The sequence below is a fragment of the Trachypithecus francoisi genome, unplaced genomic scaffold, assembly GCF_009764315.1.
Source record: "Trachypithecus francoisi isolate TF-2019V2 unplaced genomic scaffold, Tfra_2.0 Lachesis_group5, whole genome shotgun sequence".
Taxonomy (NCBI): domain Eukaryota; kingdom Metazoa; phylum Chordata; class Mammalia; order Primates; family Cercopithecidae; genus Trachypithecus; species Trachypithecus francoisi.
In genome coordinates, this window is record NW_022681470.1 from 110,521,286 (window position 1) to 110,541,000 (window position 19,715).

General features: G+C 43.7%; 1 pseudogene; it reads left to right on the forward strand.

Annotated features, from left to right (window-relative positions):
* Positions 1-4,136: 4,136 nt before the first annotated feature.
* On the forward strand, positions 4,137-15,454 carry LOC117074155 (annotated as a pseudogene).
* Positions 15,455-19,715: the final 4,261 nt, after the last annotated feature.

Here is a 19,715-nt window from a genome sequence, read left to right on the forward strand (position 1 = left end):
TGAACACCTTCCCCTGCCTTAGAATTTCTCATTTCCTTCCCATCTCACTCTCCACACTCTTTTACTCCTGCGTCCTAGGATCACCTTGCAATTAAACTACCTACTCACAAGTCAGATTCTGTTTTCAGGCAAACTCAAACCAGGGCAGTGGATAACTAGCTGCCTCTGGCACCACCCCTCATAGTTAATAATAGCAAAAATAATATGACACTTACCAGGCACTAGACACCAGACTGGGCAATTTACATATTGTACTTTATTTAATGTATATAATACCTTACGATGTAGTCACTACCTGTTATCCCCATTTTGCCAACAATGAAACAAGCACAGACGTTGTTAAGTTCAGTCATGTGCCGCATAAGACATTTTGGTCAACAATGAACTGCATATATGATGGTGGTCCCATAAGATTATAATATTGTGCATTTACCGTACCTTTTCTATGTTTAGATACACAAATACTTACCATTGTGTTATAATCGGCCACAGTATTCAGTAAAGTAACAGGTTATGTAGGTGTATAGTCCAGAAGCAATACCATATACCCTAGGTGTGTAGTAGGCCATACCTTCTAGGTTTGTGTAAGTACACTCTATGATATTTGTGCAATAACAGAATTACCTAACAATACCTTTCTCGGAACATATCTCCATATTTAAGGGATGCAAAACCATGGCTTGTCTGAGGTCACATAAGTAAGTGGCAGAGCCAGTATGCAAATCAGAGCTGTCTGGTGTCTGAGTGCATGCTCTCAACCACTTTTCTATACTTCCTCTCACTGCCCAAGGTACATCACGAAGATTTCATAAAAGACAAGTGGAATAGACCTATGTGTACAGAATGCAAATGTAAAGTAAGATACTAATATTTATTAGGCTGAAAGATCACAAAGGGCATAAACAGATGTCTATCCATTAGTTAGCCCCACTGCACCTACTCCGTGGTGGTCAGTAGAACTGGATGATTGATAATTACGCCCACAAGCATAGTTCATCATGGCCAAGGAATAGAACTTGAACATGCACATTTCCCTTCTTCTGTGAGGCATATGCCCTTTCCCCACATCTCTATAAAGACCTGACAAATGCCAGTTAACCCAAGAGTTGGGAGAACCTGGGACAAGTTGGGTCCCTCACGTTAAGGCTTAGTTTCCTTAGCATCAAATGTGGCAGAAGCATGACGTTGTAGCAAAAGCATGGACTTTGGAGTCAGGCTCACTTGGATTCAAATCCTAGCTCAGGAATTGCTGGCTGTGTGACATTAGTTGTATTATTTAATCTCTCTGAATATCAATCTTTTCATAGAAAAAGTTGGGATGATTTTAGCCTATTCATCAGGACTTAGAAAAATTTGCAAGTGGCAAACACTCAAAGAAGCTCAAGCAACAAGGGCATGTATTAGTTCTCTTTATGCAGGTGGGCCTAGATCACAGTCTTGTGCTCATGCACGCTCTCTCTTTCCCCCCGCCCCCCACAATACACATATACACAAACGCACACACATGCATACGCGAACATCTCTGCCAGCTTTTATTTGATATTATTCTGCAGCTAATCTTCATCTGGTCAAAACAATCACTACTGAAATCCCCAAGCTTGTATTTTTCCAGTGAAAATACTTGTTTCACCTAATAATTATATTTCAATCTCAAGAATGACTCTAGGCCGGGCGCAGTGGCTCAGGCCCATAATCCCAACACTTTGGGAGGCCGAAGCAGTTGGATCACCTGAGATCGGGAGTTCAGGACCAGCCTGACGAAAATGGCGAAACCCTGTCTCTACTGAAATTACAAAAAATTAGCCAGGCGTGGTGGTGGGCACCTGTAATCCCAGCTACTCAGGAGGCAGAGGCAGGAGAATTGCTTGAACCCGGAGGCAGAGGTTGCAGTAAGCTGAGATCACACCATTGCACTCCAGCCTGAGGCAACAAGAGCAAAATTTCACTGCCAAAAAAAAAAGAAAGAATGACTCTAATGGCCTCATGGGAGTCATGCATGACTCCTGGTATCATCATTGTTTCTAGGGGAATGAAGTTCTACAATTTTTCTGGACTGAAATAAGGTACCCATTGCTGATGTTAGAGTTGGGAGAGGGTAACACCAACACTGTTCACCTGGTTAGAAGTACACTGGATAGGGGAAAGGTGAATTTCTGAGGAAAGACTTTGGAACCAACAAAATCCAATATAACCTGTGGTATTATGGTGAAAACATGCTAGAATATGACACATAAAGCACCTGGTTTTTTTTTTTTTTTTTTGAGACGGAGTCTTGCTCTGTTGCCCAGGCTGGAGTGCAGTGGCACGATCTCGGCTCACTGCAAGCTCCGTCTCCTGGGTTCATGCCATTCTCCTGCCTCAGCCTCCTGAGTAGTTGGGACTACAGGCGCCCGCCACCACGCCTGGCTAATTTTTTGTATTTTTAGTAGAGACGGGGTTTCACCGTGTTAGCCAGGATGGTCTCAATCATCTGACCTCATGATCCGCCCGCCTCAGCCTCCCAAAGTGCTGGGATTACAGGCGTGAGCCACCACGCCCGGCCAAGCACCTGGTATTTTATGCCTGTTTCAGACTACATGGAAGGAACCATTGTTCCTGCTACAACAATTAGCAAAAGCCAACTAAATTACAAAAATTATGTTGTTAAATGCATCAGAGCACTATGGAGGCTCTGATGAGATGAGAATCTTCCTGAGGTGAGATGAAAAGAGCCAGCCACCTTTTTTCTCTGCAGACATTTACTGATTTTGTACACATGCTGAGATATGCCCAAGAAGAAAACCAATTGCTAAGGAAAGGCGAAATCAGCAACACATTTAAAGGTCACACTGAACTAAAATGACATGTGGAAAACTTCTGGGACCCCAAATACTTGACCAGTTTTCAAAAGGGCATTTGCTAGTTTCCGGAGTCATGCAGGAGGCTGTTAAACCTTCCCAAAAGCGGCCGGGCACAGTGGCTCAAGCCTGTAATCCCAGCACTTTGGGAGGCCGAGACGGGCGGATCACGAGGTCAGGAGATCGAGACCATCCTGGCTAACACGTTGAAACCCCGTCTCTACTAAAAAAAAAATACAAAAAAAAAAAAAAAGAAAGAAAAAAAAAACCTAGCCGGGCGACGTGGCAGGCGCCTGTAGTCCCAGCTACTCAGGAAGCTGAGGCAGGAGAATGGCGTAAATCCGGGAGGCAGAGCTTGCGGTGAGCCGAGATCGCGCCACTGCACTCCAGCCTGGGCGACAGAGTGAGACTCTGTCTCAAAAAAAAAAAAAAAAAACCTTACCAAAAGCTTCTAAAAGGCGGAGTGAATTCTCTTACAGTGTTTTCATGGTACTTTTAGAAAACAAAGACTTATCACGGGAAAGTGTCCACCTCAAACGTGTGTCTTCCGTTCGAGACATTTGCCAGATTTGAAGCTGCATGGAGCAGTAGGCCATAGAATTGAGCTGGGAACTTCTGATGACGAGAGATGAACCCCCTTAAGTCTTTCAAAACTTAAGAACAGATAGATATCCACCAATTGTCAAACAAAATCCCACAGAAGTCATTCCAGAGCAATAGGGACAAATCAGAGGCAGATGAATATTTCAAAAGCTACAACTCAACCCTGACCCAGCTCAGTCCCTAAATAGATTGGAATTAGCTGGCTTGGCACTCTATCTGCATAACCAAAGAAAAGAAGGATGGCCGGGCGCGGTGGCTCACGCCTGTAATACTAGCACTTTGGGAGGCCAAGGCGGGTGGATCACGAGGTCAGGAGATCAAGACCATCCTGGCTAACACGGTGAAACCCCATCTCTACTAAAAATTAGCCGGGCGTGGTGGTGGCGCCTGTAGTCCCAGCTACTCGGGAGGCTGAAGCAGGAGAATGGCATGAACCCGGGAGGCAGAGCTTGCAGTGAGCCGAGATCGTGCCACTGCACTCCAGCCTGGGCAACAGAGCAAGACTCCATCTCAAAAAAAAAAAAAGAAAAGAAAAGGATATTTTTCAATGAAACAAAAACTCACCCAGAGTCCTTACAGTTTACCTATACATAATTTCCAGTACACTCAAAAATGACAAGATCAGAGAAATGACAGTAGAAAGCTGGGACTGCTCCATCATCACCCACATGTTCACCATGATGAAAACATGCAGCTATGGATGTGTTGCAGGGTGAGCAAGAAGGGAGCATCTAGGTTCTAACAGTGTGCAAGAGTATGGGTTTGTATTACGTCTCAGTTGCCACTGCTCAATCTGTGCAGGAATAAAATGCGAATTATTTAGTTCGATGTTCATGAGTATCATGGGAGGGTTGTGGAGCTTCTTCTTTGGTAAAAATGTTTGGGCTGGGCGCGGTGGCTCACGCCTGTAATCCCAGCACTTTGGAAGGCCAAGGAGGGCAGATCACTTGAGGTCAGGAGTTTGAGACCAGCCTGGCTAACATGGCAAAACTCCATCTCTACTAAAAGTATAAAAGCTGGGTGGCACGCACCTGTAATGCCAGCTACTCCGGAGGCTAAGGCAGGAGAATCCATTGAACCCGGGAGGTGGAGGTTGCAGTGTGCCAAGATTGCGCCATTGCACTCCAGCCTGGGCAACAAGAGTGAAACTACATTTCAAAAAAAAAAAAAAAAGTTTGATGAGAGGCTGGCAGAACCCATGGAAACATAGTCCTTGGTGTAGAATTTCACATTTTCTCAGCCTCCCAACAACCTGCAGCTGGAGTGGGAACACTCTGGTGTAATTAGTTTCTGCAGTTCAAACACAGACTTCCAGGAACACTGGTTACAGTCAGGTCCTGTGGAAGAGCCAAGGGCAGGGCAGAGCAGGAGAAACTAAATAATTCAGGAAAGAAGTGAAAAGAATATGTCAGTTGAGTTGTGAATACCCTGGAATTAACGTAATCTAATACTGAACACATAGCAAGGGCTTCATTAGGCTTCTCCTCATTTTGAGAAAGACACGGTCTACATTCTGCACCCGTTTTCCCTAGGACCCCATGTGAAGCTCCATGTTGATCTTCCCAATATCATCATCTACCTTTTATTTTTTTCTTTCATTAAAAACGGTCTTTTTCTTCTGTTGTGCAGACAGAGTGAAAGCCAGCTAATTCCAATCTATTTAGGGATTGAGCCAGGTCAGGGTTGAGTCGCAGCTTTTGAAATATTCATCTACTTTCGATTTGTCCCTGTTGCTCTGGAATGACTTCTCTGGGATTTTGTTTGACAGTTGGTGGATATCTATCTCTTCTTAAGTTTTGAAAGACTTAAGGGGGTTCATCTTTCGTCATAAGTTCCCAGCTCAACTCTATGGCCTCCTGCCCCGTGCAGCTTCAAATCTTGAAGGGAAGACACACGTTTGAGGCAGACACTTTCCCGTGATAAGTCTTTGTTTTCTAAGCACCAAGAAAACACTGTAAGAGAATTCACTATAAGAGAATTCGCTCTACATTTAGAAGGTTTTGGTAAGGTTACATCATCAGTAGTCTAATATTGAACACATAGCAAGGGCTTCATTGGACTTCTACTAATTTTGAGAAAGAAAACATCTACGTTCTGTGCCTGTTTTCCCCAGGACCCTGTGTGAAGCTCCATGTTGCTCTTCCCAATATCATCAGTTGCCTAGGATGTTGTGCCTACCTCTTTCCATTCTCATTTAAAATGTGTCTGGTCTCATCATTCCATTCCTAGCTAACAGGAAAAGCTAAACTACAGGCATGATAATATTAAAAGTAATGGCAGAAACCACAATTACTTTTGCACCAACCTAATAGGAGCTCTGTAATGAACTTAAACTGGCAAACTATGTGTATTTTAACAGGACAGTTTGAAGCCCCGTCTATAGAGTTGGCTTATTCCATACTTATTTCTTGGGTACCTACTACATAGAAGCCACTGTGCTGAGTACAGTGTGTGATACTTCTGGAACCAGGCTCCCACAAGTCTTTAAAAATGATGAGAGGAATGACGTATCCCGGAGAACTCAGAGGCTGCTCTGAACTTTACATACATTCTTTCATCTTAGGCTGAGGAAACACTCAGAGAGCTTATCTACTAACATCATGCTGTAAAGAAGACTCTCCAAACATAGGAAGAGAGTACTTAGAAAGTTTTCTGGAGTGTTAAAGGGACGAACACTATCCTGTTAAAGGATTGAGAGGTCAGAGGCATGGATGTGAGATGGGGGAAATCTTAAGAACAGCTGGAAAGGTGATGTTTTGGCTGCTTTGACATGGGTGAGGAAAAGAGCAGTCTCAGACAAGACAAATGAACAGGTGCATGTTGTCTTCACCTAGGAAAGAGCTGTGGAGAAGATGTTAGGAGCTATTTTCACATCTGACTTGGATTGTGACGCCTTTCAACCTTTCAAAACTCTGTTTTTGTAAGTTAGGAATATTGCCACCAGGTGGCAGCAGTTATCAGGGTTAAGTTTTTATATGCAGGCAGGAAAAATCTAGGAAAGATGAGAAAAGCAATTAACATACTTTTCCATAGAAATTATTTTTATTATACTTTAAGTTCTAGGGTACATGTGCACAACGTGCAGGTTTGATACATAGGTATACATGTGCCATGTTGGTTTGCTGCACCCATCAACTCATCATTTATGTTAGGTATTTCTCCTAATTCTATCATTTCCCCAGCCTCCTACACCCCAGGTAGGCCCCAGTGCGTGATGTTCCCCACCCTGTGTCCAAGTGATCTCATTGTTCAATTCCAACCTATGAGTAAGAACATGCGATGTTTGATTTTCTGTCCTTGTGATAGTTTGCTGAGAATGATGGTTTCCAGCTTCATCCATGTTCCTGCAAAGGACATGAACTCATCCTTTTTAATGGCTGCATAGTATTCCATGGTGTATGTGTGCCACATTTTCTTAATCCAGTCTATCACTGATGGACATTTGCGCTGATTTCAAGTCTTTGCTATTGTGAGTAGTGCTGCAATAAACATATGTGTGCATGTGTCTTTATAGTAGCATGATTTATAATCAGGCAAATCTATCCAACAGACAATGGAGGAGCAGGGTGTACTGGAAACGTTTCTTAGGGACCACCCAAAGGCTGATCCAATTGCCAAGTATCGTTTCAATAATGATGCTGTTGCTTATGAGCCCATCACCAACTACATGTGAGTGATGGGGCAGGGAGTGTCCATAACCCTTGCATAACCACCATTCTTAGACATTCACTTATACTGCTCATTAGCTGTAATTTTTGACTAGTTACTAAACCACAGTCTCACCTTTCTATGGAAAGAATCAGAACAAGTTATGAGTTGGTACCATCTAAGAGTATAGTAATTCCTTTTCTTTCCTCCTTTCTTCTCATTGCTGGCCCATCCTGCTAAAGCCTCATTTATATGGTTAAGAGATTCATGGTAGAAATGTTCAAGTCAACTGAGAGATCCAAAGGAAGTCCTGGCAATGAACTGCAGGGGAAAGAAGGAAAATACATGTGAGACTGTCAGACAAAAGCTCCAGTGGCTCAGATACTGCATCTCTCTCTCTCTTTGGAAAGATGCACAGTCCCCAGAGCAAATGTCTGAATGTTCTCAAGCCCACCATGTCTCATCAGAGCATCTTGACATTCTCTTGTCCTGTGGACTGTCGTTAGTGAGATGTTATGTTACATGTCCGAGCTGGAAGCCACATTAGAGATCTTCTATTTCAACTCCCACATTTTATAGATGAAGAAACTAGAGGCAGGTAAGTGACATGACTGGCCCAAGTTAACTTAGAGCTTAAACTACCTTCCAGTGAAAAACTCTTCTTTCTCTCCATGCTATCTCCTCTCCAGCTGCCTAGCACCCTCTGCTAGTGTGTGACCGGGAGGGAGGAAAATGGTGGTAGAAGTATCTAACATTGAAAGGGAAGGGAAGAGGAGTGGGGTGTGTGTGTGTGTGTGTGTGTGTCTGGACACTGGGAAAAGAGAAAAAGTGATTGTTTCCTCAATTCTGGGTACTCCAGTGTAGTGAAGATATCAGCTTATTGTAAAAGTAGAAAACACATTTGGAAGAGGATATTGTCTTGCCATATTAAGTCTTGGCTGGCTAAAGGCTTTCAATTAGGGACAAAAAGTATAATCTTGAAAGGAACTAACTCCAGATGGGAAGGAGAACTTGTGGGATAAGCCTCTCATTGCCCCATGAAAATGATTTGGGCAGAGTGTGGCTTCCTGTGGGTTAACTGCTTGTCCATTCTTAAGACAAGGCTTGATTGCTTAATGAAGGTGATAAACCTTTCTTTTGCGGTCTTTCTACTTTGGGGAGATCAGCATTGGGACACCACCCCAAAATTTCCTAGTCCTCTTTGACATGGGCTCCTCCAATCTCTGGGTGCCCTCCATCTACTGCCAGAGCCAAGCCTGCTGTGAGTATGTCACTATCACCCTCCACACCATGAGGGGAGCAGATAGAGGGGCAGAGCTGGGATTTGAGTGCAGGCATATCATTCTAAGTCCTGAGTTCTCTGTGCATATCCATCACGTATCCTCCTTCTGTTTGGAGCATCTAGAAATTGCTCTCAGTCTATCACTTCAGCACCACTTTTCAGAAGTGCTGACTTTTTTGGAGACAGAGAGCAGTAACAGACTAAGGCTTCCTTTCCTTCCTCCCAGCTCCCTCCTGTGGCCGAGTATTCCTGGCAAGTCTGAGGCAATCTTTCCCTCAGAGAATGGTCAGCTGGAAGGAATTTGGGCAAAGTGTGTCATACACTTTTCTAGGACTAGCACAGTTTGTCTATAAGAAAAGATTCAGGGTGATGCCCTATCCCAACCTTGGTCTGATGAGCCCAATCCATCAAGGATAAGTAGCCTTCATGTGTTTTGGAAAACTGCAAATGAAATTAATATTCCATTTTGTCTTTCTACAGCCAATCACAACAGGTTCAACCCCAGCCTGTCCTCCACCTTCAGAAACAATGGACAAACCTATACACTGTCCTATGGGAGTGGCAGCCTGAGTATGTGACACTGTGACTGTAAGTGGTGTTTTCATAGCCTCTGAGTGTGTGACTGGGCTGTGACACTGTGACTGTAAGTGGTGTTTTCATAGCCTCTGAGTGTGTGACTGGGCTGTGACACTGTGACTGTAAGTGGTGTTTTCATAGCCTCTGAGGGTGTGTGGTTTGGCTCCCATTTTCGAGAGTCTTACACCTTATTAGAGAAATCCATGCTTACTAATTAGGTCCAAGCTTCCCAGAAGCTGAGTGTTGGAAGGAACACAAAACCTATCTAACTCAGCCTTCGTCCCAAGATGTAAATTGCTTCCACAGCAGTCCTGACTGCAGGAAGCCTTTATGTTGTGCTAAAGTTGTTGTGTCTTCTTGCAACTTTGCTGTGTGGTCCTAACTCTGCCCTCTGGAAACGCACAGATAGGTCTACTTCCTCTTCCACCCAGTTGCACTTTGCATATTTGAAGACAAGCCTTTTTACTATTTTCTTATTTCTTTAGTTCAAACACCTACAATTCCTCTAATCATTCTTGCACATGGATTGTTCAGTATGAAACCATTCAATTCTTTCACTGTCCATGGAAGTGGAAACTATAACTCCAGAAAAAACTTCTTCCACTTCTCCAACATCCACACTCTTTTTTCCAAGACACACATGATTGGAAAGGTTGCTCTTTCACCCTCCACTCCCACCCTTGTGGTTGGGTTCTGCATGAAAGAAGCTGATGGTCTCTCTCTAGGAGGCTTTCTGGATCCCATACCCTGTGCACATAAATCTGGGAAGCTGTGCGATTTGTGCACCTGAATTGTCAAGCTATACTGTCTGCTTGCCATAGGTTCGTAACATCATCGTCAATAACCAGGAATTTGGCCTGAGTGAGAATGAGCTCAGTGACCTCTTCTACTATTCAGATTTTGACGCGATCCTGGGAATGGCCTACCCAAGCATGGCAGTGGGGAATTCCCCGACAGTGATGCAGGGGATGCTGCAGCAGGGCCAGATCTTCAGCTTCTACTTCACCCATTGAGAACCTTCGTCCTGTGAAGGGCTCAGAAAATGAGGGTCCATGGGGATTCCAGGCAACCCAAGATCAGATGGGGTCCAGGTTATAAGGTGTTCTGACACAATGAGTATAACTTGCTATATAAAATTCCCATATTTCAGAAAATTTGGGAAAAATCTTATTTTAAATACACTTTAAGAACTTTAAATTAGGTCAGGTGAGGTGTCTCATGCCTGTAATTCCAGCACTTTGGGAGGCCGAGGCGGGCGAATCACAAGGTCAGGAGATTGAGACCATCCTGGCTAACACGGTGAAACTCCATCTATACTAAAAATACAAAAAAATTAGCCGGTGTTGGTGGTGGGCACCCATAGTCCCTGCTACTCAGGAGGGTGAGGCAGGAGAATGGCGTGAACCTGGGAGGTAGAGCTTGCAGTGAGCCGAGATTGCATCACTGCACTCCAGCCTGGGTGACAGAGTAAGACTCCATCTCGGAAAAAAAAAAAAAAGAATTTAAAATTATATTAGCTATAAGCTACATGATGACTTTTCATAAAATTGAGTAACTGTCCCTCAGGGTTTATTTAGGAAATCTGGAGACTGCTGTGTTAGCACTAAAGAACAAGCCACATGAGCATTACTAGTAAAGAGAACTATAAAGGAGGAATAATCATAATACTACGTCTGGCTTTATAAAGTGTTCTCCTAGCAGTTACTTCAAATGTCATCTCAAAAATCCTGATATTAGCCCCATCTTGCCAGGGAGCAAATGGAGGCTCAAACACATTGTTAGAATTGATCAAGGTCACTCACGGTAGGTGTGAAGCCAAGACTCAAACTCAAATATCTTGATCACAAATCCAATACTTTTCTTGCTCCGCTTGGCACTGAACTTTTGTGCCAAACTTCATCCCTTGCTCCTTCTTTCCCAAACACACGATCCTCAAAGTACCTGAAGTTCACCTGTCTTTCTTCTACGACTGGCCAGCATAAGGAGCACAAAAGGCCGAAGTCCTTTCAGTATTGTCTAGTTAATGACCTGACCATGATGGGAGCATGCCTCTCAGAGTGCACTCGCGGGCTCTCTCAGGCTCCATTCTAGTTGTCCCTAAAACCGTGTCCTCACTTCCTCCCAGGGAGGGTTTCTCTGGGATGCTTTTCTAGTTCGTTTTTGGGTGCCTGGTTTCTATTCCCATCTTCTTTATGGGCATCGTGTCTAGTAGTTTGGTGTTACTCTGAGAAGTCTCCTCCTGTGTCTCAGCAGGCCAAGTCTGAGAGCAGCTCAGAGGACAGCGTCCCCTCATCTGCAGCACCCCTGTGTCTGAGGGAGTGCGGGAAGGAGAGAGGTGAGAGAACTGCCTCACTGACTGTGTGTGGACACTCACGTTCTTCTACATCTCTCCCTAGCCAACCAACCCGCCAGTATGGTGGAGAGCTCATCCTTGGAGGTGTGGACCCCCAACTTTATTCTGGTCAGATTATCTGAACCCCTGTCACCCGGGAACTGTACTGGCAGATTGCCATCTAGGAGTAAGTAGAGAGGGCACCTCCTGTGGATTGTGGACACTCGCAGGGTGTTCCTCCAGCTTAACAACATTTCCTGTTCCTCCACATCACACAGGTTTCTTAAATAGAATCACCAGCCCCAGGCTGAGGTGGTTCTGGAGCTCAGAAGACACTGGTGTCTGGCGCTAGACTTTTTGAACTGGGTACTGAGCCTCAGCATGCTGGCAGGTTGGTCATTCCTAGGCACTGTGAATCTATGTTTCTATCTTGGAAGCTTGATGATTTCCATCAGCATAATCTTTACCACTTCTATCATTAGTGAAAGTAATAGCTGTCATTGATGTTTTATATATGCCAGGTACTATACTAAGTATTTTATTTATTTATTTATTTGAGACAGAGTGTCACTCTGTCGCCCAGGCTGGAGTGCAGTGGCATGATTTCGGCTCATTGCAACCTCTGCCTCTGGGGTCCGAACCATTCCCTTGCCTCAGCCTCCTGAGTAGCTGGGATAACAGGTGCCCACCACCATGCCCAGCTAATTTTTTGTACTTTTAGTAGAGATGGGCTTTCACCATGTTGGTCAGGCTGGTCTCAAACTCCTGACCTCAAGTGATCCACCCATCTTGGCCTCCCAAAGTACTGGGATTATAGGTGTGAGCCACCGTGCCCGGCCTAAGTACTTTGAATATATTATTGCATATAATTTTCACAAGAGCACTATAAGGAGGTCAGCAATATGTTTCATTCTATAAAGAAATCAAGCCTCTGAGGGCTAAGTAACTTGTCCAAAGTCACACATTTTATAAGGCCAAAATTTGAGCACAAGCTTATCTGATCTGCATTGGAATCAGATAAGCTTGTGCTCAAATCAGTTATTTCTACACCCAAGAATTCTCTGTCACATGCCAGTTGAAGACAAAACTCCTTTGATCTGTATTTAAGACCATACAAAGTCTCGAGTGCAGTGGCCGGATCTCAGCTCACTGCAAGCTCCGCCTCCTGGGTTCACGCCATTCTCCTGCCTCAACCTCCCGAGTAGCTGGGACTACAGGCGCCTGCCACCTCGCCCGGCTAGTTTTTTGTATTTTTTAGTAGAGACGGGGTTTCACCGTGTTAGCCAGGATGGTCTCGATCTCCTGACCTTGTGATCCGCCCGTCTCGGTCTCCCAAAGTGCTGGGATTACAGGCTTGAGCCACCGCACCTGGCGCTTCACGATATTTAGCGCAGACTTCAACAAGTCCTTGCACCTGGCCGTGATTTTCTTGCTTTTGTTCTTTTAATCATGCCACCTGGAGTGCTTACTTGACTTGTAGGCATTCCTCAAAGCCCAGATTAATTCGTATATTCTCCTAAAAATCCTCCCAGGGGCCCAGAGCACAGTGATTTATTTCTCTCTCTTTTGATCCTATAATGCTTACCTGTGCTGCTGTCACAATTAACATGTCCTAGTCATTGGGCAAGGCAGTGGGGAAACAGCCCGACCTACAAGAGTAGAAAGAGGTAAGAACTTGGCAGATTATCTGTACATGGAATAGAGGTGTCTTTTCATATAGCCCAATTCTACTCATCCTTTATCACTTCCTCAGAAAAATCCTTGTTCTGGCTTCCCAAACTAGATCAAGTCCTCTTTTCCCTGGCACATTGCAATGTGCACCTATCAGGGCTGCAATTAGACATCATTTGTGTGTCTTTGTTAAGTGTCTGGGCTCTCCACTAGACTGTGGTGTATGTCTTGTTTACCATTGTATCTCCAAGTGCCTTGCATGACACCTGGCTCGTAGACAGATCTCAACATATCTATGTGGGATGAAGAGGAAGGGTAGAGCAGTAGAAAAAAGCAAGACAAGGAATCAGAGACTGAATCATGTAAGACGCTATGTACCACATGACAGGGTTTATCAGCTACTGCCTTACAGTGTTAGTCATGGCTTGATTAATTGCGTTGTTTCATCTCTATTAGAATAAGCTCCTTAAAGCAGTAAGCACAAATTACCCACTCCTTGTATCACCATAAACCCTGAAAGAGTGTATTACACAGCGTAGGTGCTCAAAATGCAGCTATTTATTGATTACAAGCCCTGACTGTGTTTGGCACTATGTACTGGACCCCATATAGGTAGATGAAAGAAGATAAGACGCAGGCTCTGTCTTCCTAGAGCTTTCAGTCAGAGGTGGAGTGGGCACCAGATCAAGACTGAGGATGCGACTCCAATAATTACAAATGCGCTGAAGCATTTCATGGGCAGCTGTGTAATAGGAGTGGCTTGGCTGCCTGGAAGAGGAAGAACATCACAGCTGCTGGGTTGGGGGAGAAGGGATGACATGGCTCATGTTTTCAGTAGAGGCACTTGATTCTCTTTGTCCTGGTGTCCCCCCCAAGATTTGCCATTGGTAACCAGGCCACTGGCTTGTGCTCTGAGGGTTGCCAGGCCATCGCGGATACCAGGACCTTCCTGCTGGCAGTTCCCCAGCAGTACCTGGGCTCCTTCCTGCAGGCAACAGGAGCCCAGCAGGCTCAGAATGGCGATGTGAGTAACCAGAAGCCAAGGGCTTTTCTGCACACCCAGACAGACTCAACACAGGTGCCTGAGTGCAAGGAGTTCACAACAGAGAGGAGGAAGGGTAGGATGGGACCTGAGGCTTTGGTAGGAAAGATGGGTGGTGACACAGCATGGCATTTCTGTCATGAACTTTCAATGCAAGGAAGGGGAAGGGGAGGGAGTAACACCATCTCTCCTCAGACTGATTGAGTATGGGGTGAATGGTTATCAGGAGGTGCTATGAATCCACTGTAGGTCCTGGGGGCAAATTTCAGCTTTCTGGCCACTATCATTTGACTGCTCTGAAATATTAGAGTCAACACATTTCTCCATTCCTTTTGGTTTCTTTCTTCCATAGGAATACATCTTTGGATTTCACTCTGAGTAGCCTTCTCTCCCCACACCTGCCCGCTTTGTACTCATATCTATTGTTTTCTTCTCCCCACAGGCAAGAATCTATTCCCAGACTAAACCTTGATTTTTCAGGTTATGTGTGTGCGTGTGTGTGTGTGTGCGCGCGCACACACACACATCTGTGCACGTGCATGCATACATGTGTGCACATGCTATGGTGAGTACATGGACGTGTGCACACAAATGTGGATATGAGTGTGTGGGAGAGTAGGCTTCCACAAGTGTGTGCCCATGCCTTTTCTCCGTAATTTTCACTTTCCGAGGCTAGAGACTCTGTTCTAGAATAAGCCTCATTCTTTATGACCGTATCAATACAACCAAAATCCAAAAGCTGAGATGTATTTAAGGAGAGGACAGAAGACAGCAAGCGGGCCTGGTCAGAGTTATTCCTGGGAAGGCCGGGCATTCCATGCTCTGAAACAGCCTTTACTGGAAGGTCGAGGGGAAAGTCTTACAGGGAAGTCATGGGAACAAAGTGGACCTTGGGCCTTTTACCTGGATTCCTAGTCCCCTGGAGCGCCTCAGCTTTGCCTCTTCCCGCTCTCAGTTTGTGGTCCACTGCAGCTACATACAGAGCATGCCCACCATCACCTTCATCATCGGCGGGGCCCAGTTTCCTCTGCCTCCCTCTGCCTATGTCTTCAATGTACGTATTCACTCCTGGCTTCCTGGGTACTGGGATTCGGTGGGCCCAAACAGGTGTTCCATGTCCCAGCTCACATCTGGGCACCTATGATGTGAGCAGGGCACCAGGGATCAGGCTGAGGCTGAACAGGAATTCAGGGCCCCTATAGGTGTCATGCAATATAAGGTGGGGAGTCCCTGTGGGGAAAGGTCTCTACAGTACAGCTAGTTGTATCTTCATGTCCTTTGTCTCTTCAGAACAATGGCTACTGCAGGCTCAGAATTGAGGCCACTTAACTGCCCCTCCCTCAGTGGGCAGCCCCTCCCTCAGTGGGCAGCCCCTCTGGATTCTGGGGGATGTCTTCCTCAAGGAATATTACTCTGTCTATGACATGGCCAACAATAGGGTGGGCTTTGCTTTCTCTGCCTAGACTAGCCAGCACCTGCTGTCTCCACCCTCTCTGCAGGACTCTGGGATCATCCTGGTGTTTCTGTGGGTCCATGGCAGCATTTTTAGTGATCCTGACTCCCTCTGCTCACTAGAGTCTTACTTTCTGGAACTAATAAATTGGAAAACTCCAAACACCTTTAATGTTCATTCCCAGATGTCTTTTTTGGTGTGTTCTGCTTTTTGTGGCTTATTCTAAGTTGAAACTTAGCAACAGTTACTACAGGCGATCAGTTAGTTAATCAATGGGAGAGAAATACAAGGAGGCAATCTCTGCCTGAGTATGGAACTGCAGCATAGGCATTAAGGACACAGTGATATCTCCTTGGGAAACTCTGGTTGGAGGTTATCACCCACCTAGCTCTCTCTCCCCCAATATTGTTTTTGACTATCCTTAGAAAGAACGTGTACCAGACCAATGGCTGACTCAAGAACGATATAAGGGATGGGGGAAACAACAACTTTATAAAGCATTTCAAACACGTGTTTTGCAAGCCAAACATAATCAGAAAACTTTCTTTTAAGGGCAGCAGCACAATTTCAATGAATTTGCAGATTAATGGGCATTATCATAGTCCTCATGACTCCCTACTGGTACTCAGGCTACTTCACATGTTCACTTTGCCTTGAAACTTGAAAGCATTTGAGTTCAAAATCCCCAGTTTTATTTTACATTGGAAGGAACTGAGGCATAGAGAGGTGATCATACAGTTGGTGTTCAAGTCAGATTCAGATTCAATGTAATAATTTTTTAAAGTTATATTTCTATGTAATAAAGTCCACTATGCCATGGGGTCACGGAAAATATAAATGAGGCATGGTTTTGATCCCTAGGAATTTTTAATCTAGAATACCTTGCTTTTGAGCATTTCCCTGTTTGAAGTGAGCTCAGTGGTTAGATTTGCATTACACAGTCAGTAATCAAAAATCCTTTGAAGTGAGGTCCTCTAATGTAGAAGGTTGCCTCGGGGAATTAAAAACTGTCATTGCGTTGGGATCTCAAAAAGCTTTCAATAGTGGAGATATCACATTAATTACAGTATAATTAGAAAAATGTATCTGGATAAAAACATGCAAAGCATTCTCAACCCACCCATGTATGGGGTAGGGGGCAATAGTAGTGAATGTTAGTGTCCATTTTCTTACATAGTTTTATTGGTCCTGTCTACTGACACGTAATAGAGCTGGTCTTATTGAACTGAATAATGTCTGCATTTGGTCATTTGTTTTTTCTTCAGTGTTGTGTTTATCTTATGGAAGAAATAGATTCTTTTTGTCAAAGGGAAGGGCGATGCAGGTCAGCCCCACTGCACCTCCATCCTCCTCCCCTGCCCTGTTGGTCACTGTTCTTGCCTTAGCATCACCTCTGTTTATGCTCTGACTTTTGACCTCAAGCGTTTAGAGCAAAGATCTTGAGTTAGAGATATAAATTTCCAGAAAATTCTCAACACAGTTACTGAGAGATAATCAAATTCAAGTTACTACAAGTCATCTGAGGTTTTTCAGCAGGTACCAGTCTGCTAGAACAATTATAGTATTTGCAAATCCAGAGTTAGAAAATTATATCTGCTCCTGTTTTCTAGAAAATAACAATGCCTAGGCGCGGTGGCTCACGCCTGTCATCCCAGCACTTTGGGAGGCGGAGGCAGGTGGATCATGAGGTCAGGAGATCGAAACCATCCTGGCTAACCCAGTGAAACCCCGTCTCTACTAAAAAATACAAAAAATTAGCCGGGCGAGGTGGCGGGCGCCTGTAGTCCCAGCTACTTGGGAGGCTGAGGCAGGAGAATGGCATAAACCCGGGGGGCGGAGCTTGCAGTGAGCTGAGATCTGGCCACTGCACTCCAGCCTGGGCGACAGAGCGGGACTCCGTCTCAAAAAAAAAAAAAAAAAAAATTCAATCTTACTTACAAGTTGAATTAATTGTGTTTACTTGAATTCTGTGCTGAAAATTCTGAGACCGATGGATGAATGATAAGCAGTGTTTGCTAAAAACTCAAGAACAAACATGACCACAGCACACATAGCCATGCTTACCATTTCCCAAATAAACTGGGATAGAATTAGAATTATACTTGTTTGTAGCCTGGTTTCATGGAAATGTATGTCTTCATTTTATGAGACAAAATCACTTTCTAGAAAAATATGTGAGATTAATGTAGATTTCATCATGTCCTCTTTTCCACACCCTCCCATTTATTCCTAGTTTTTTCTCCTGTTTAAGTCCTTTCTCCTGCAATACATGGCATAGCATAGATCTGTGAAGTGCTCAACATTGCCTTCTCTATTCCCCCATAGATCTACACATTCTTAAGTGGAGCCACAAGTACATGGAGTGAAAACCAAAAAGTCCCATATGCTTACGAAAACATGAGTGGATTGGTTATGATACCACTGAAAGCAATGGATACAAAGTATGAGCATCACTAAAAAATAACAATACTGGCTTCAAATCCTACATTCATCAGGAGACCACTTTCCTAAGACATGTGATTTCAAGATTTTAAATATGACTATAGAAAGAGTAGACCAACCTTATTATTACTTACTTTTTCTCCAAGACAGAGAAAATTATATAATTAAATATAATATTCAATAATACAATGTATAACATATAGCACAATATACAAAAATATACTAGAATTTTCTAATATGATTAAAGTTTCCCAATGTTTGTCCACTGTGAGTCTCTACCAGTATATGTGATGATTTTAAGATTATATCATTATAAGATTGCTCTAAGACCATCATCTTCAATGACAATAATAAAAACAACCCTTTATATTTTTACCTAAATGCTTTACTCCTATAAACAAGAATTTACAACCCTTATCTTACTTGATTATACACAATCCAGTGTAGTAAAAAACAGCCTCTCCATTTTACAGATATATAAGCTGAGGATCAGAGATGCTATGACTAGTCCGAGGTCACATAGCTGGAAAAGAAAGGCAGTAATTGACTATGTGGTCTGGCTCAGAGTCTAGAGGCTCTTTCCACTATGCCACTGTTTGTTCATTACAGAATCTGGGTCAGGAGAAAGGTGGCTGACAAGGAGGAAGGAAGGGGCCTTATAGTGCAGTGGTTAAGAGTATAGGCTTTGGAATCAGTTATACTTTGTTCTAAATCTTCAATATGAGACTGGCTGAGTTCAAACAAATCTATGAAAGAATAATAATAGAATCTATATAGTAGTTTTGAAGTATTGTGAAGATTGAGCAAATAATGTAAAAAATAAAGCTTAGCCTAATGCTATTTAATACTAGAATTAAATAAATAATAGCTTTATTTATATTTACTACCCAAGAGTTTATTAAGTAGGACAAGAAAACAAGAATAGAGCTGAGTCAGTCAATTATGTCTTGAACCCACAAAGCACATATACTTTTATAGAAGAAAAGCATTTATCTCCCTAGGGTCACCTGTCAGCCCACACTCAGTTGTCTGCTTCTTGCATGGATGCCATCTGATTCAGGTTGCCAAGTATACTTTTTGTCCACAGGCGGACTTTCTCAAGGAGAAGTATTTTGCTGGGTCCATGGTTTGGACCATTGATTTGGATGACTTCTCAAGGTCCTTCTGCAATGAAAGGAAATACCTGCTCATAAGCAAGCCGAAGTCATACCTGGGCCTGTCCTCAGGTGCATCATGACTAAGTCCAACATGCTGTTCTGAAGAAGATGCAGGTTAGACTACAAAGAACAGCAAAGACAGAGAGACCAGGGTGCATGGAGACAGCCATGGAACTTCTAGGCCCTCACATCTGAGAAAAGGGACACACTTACGGAAAGTGCCCTTTTAGAAATCTGGTTTTTAGCTGAGGGACCAGTGCTAAGTTTGATAGCTAGAATATGAATACACTAGATACCCTAGACCTAGGCCTTGTTGCTCAGGAAAATTTAGGCCAGGAACTGGATATCCTGAAAACCAGCTTGATATAGACATGTCTTGTTTTATTGCACTTCACTTTATTGTGCTTTGCAGATACTGTGTTTTTCACAAATTGAAGGTTTGCAGCAACCCTGTGATAAGAAAGTCTATTAGTGCTGTTTACCCAACAGCATGTGCTCGTTTTGTGTCTCTATGTCACATTTTGGTAATTCTCACAATATTTCAAATGTTTTCATTACTATTGTTTCTATTATGGTGATCTATAATTAGTGATCTTGAATGTTGTCATTCTAATTGTTTTGGGGCACCAGTAATAGCACTCATGTAAGACAACGAACTTCATCAATAAATGT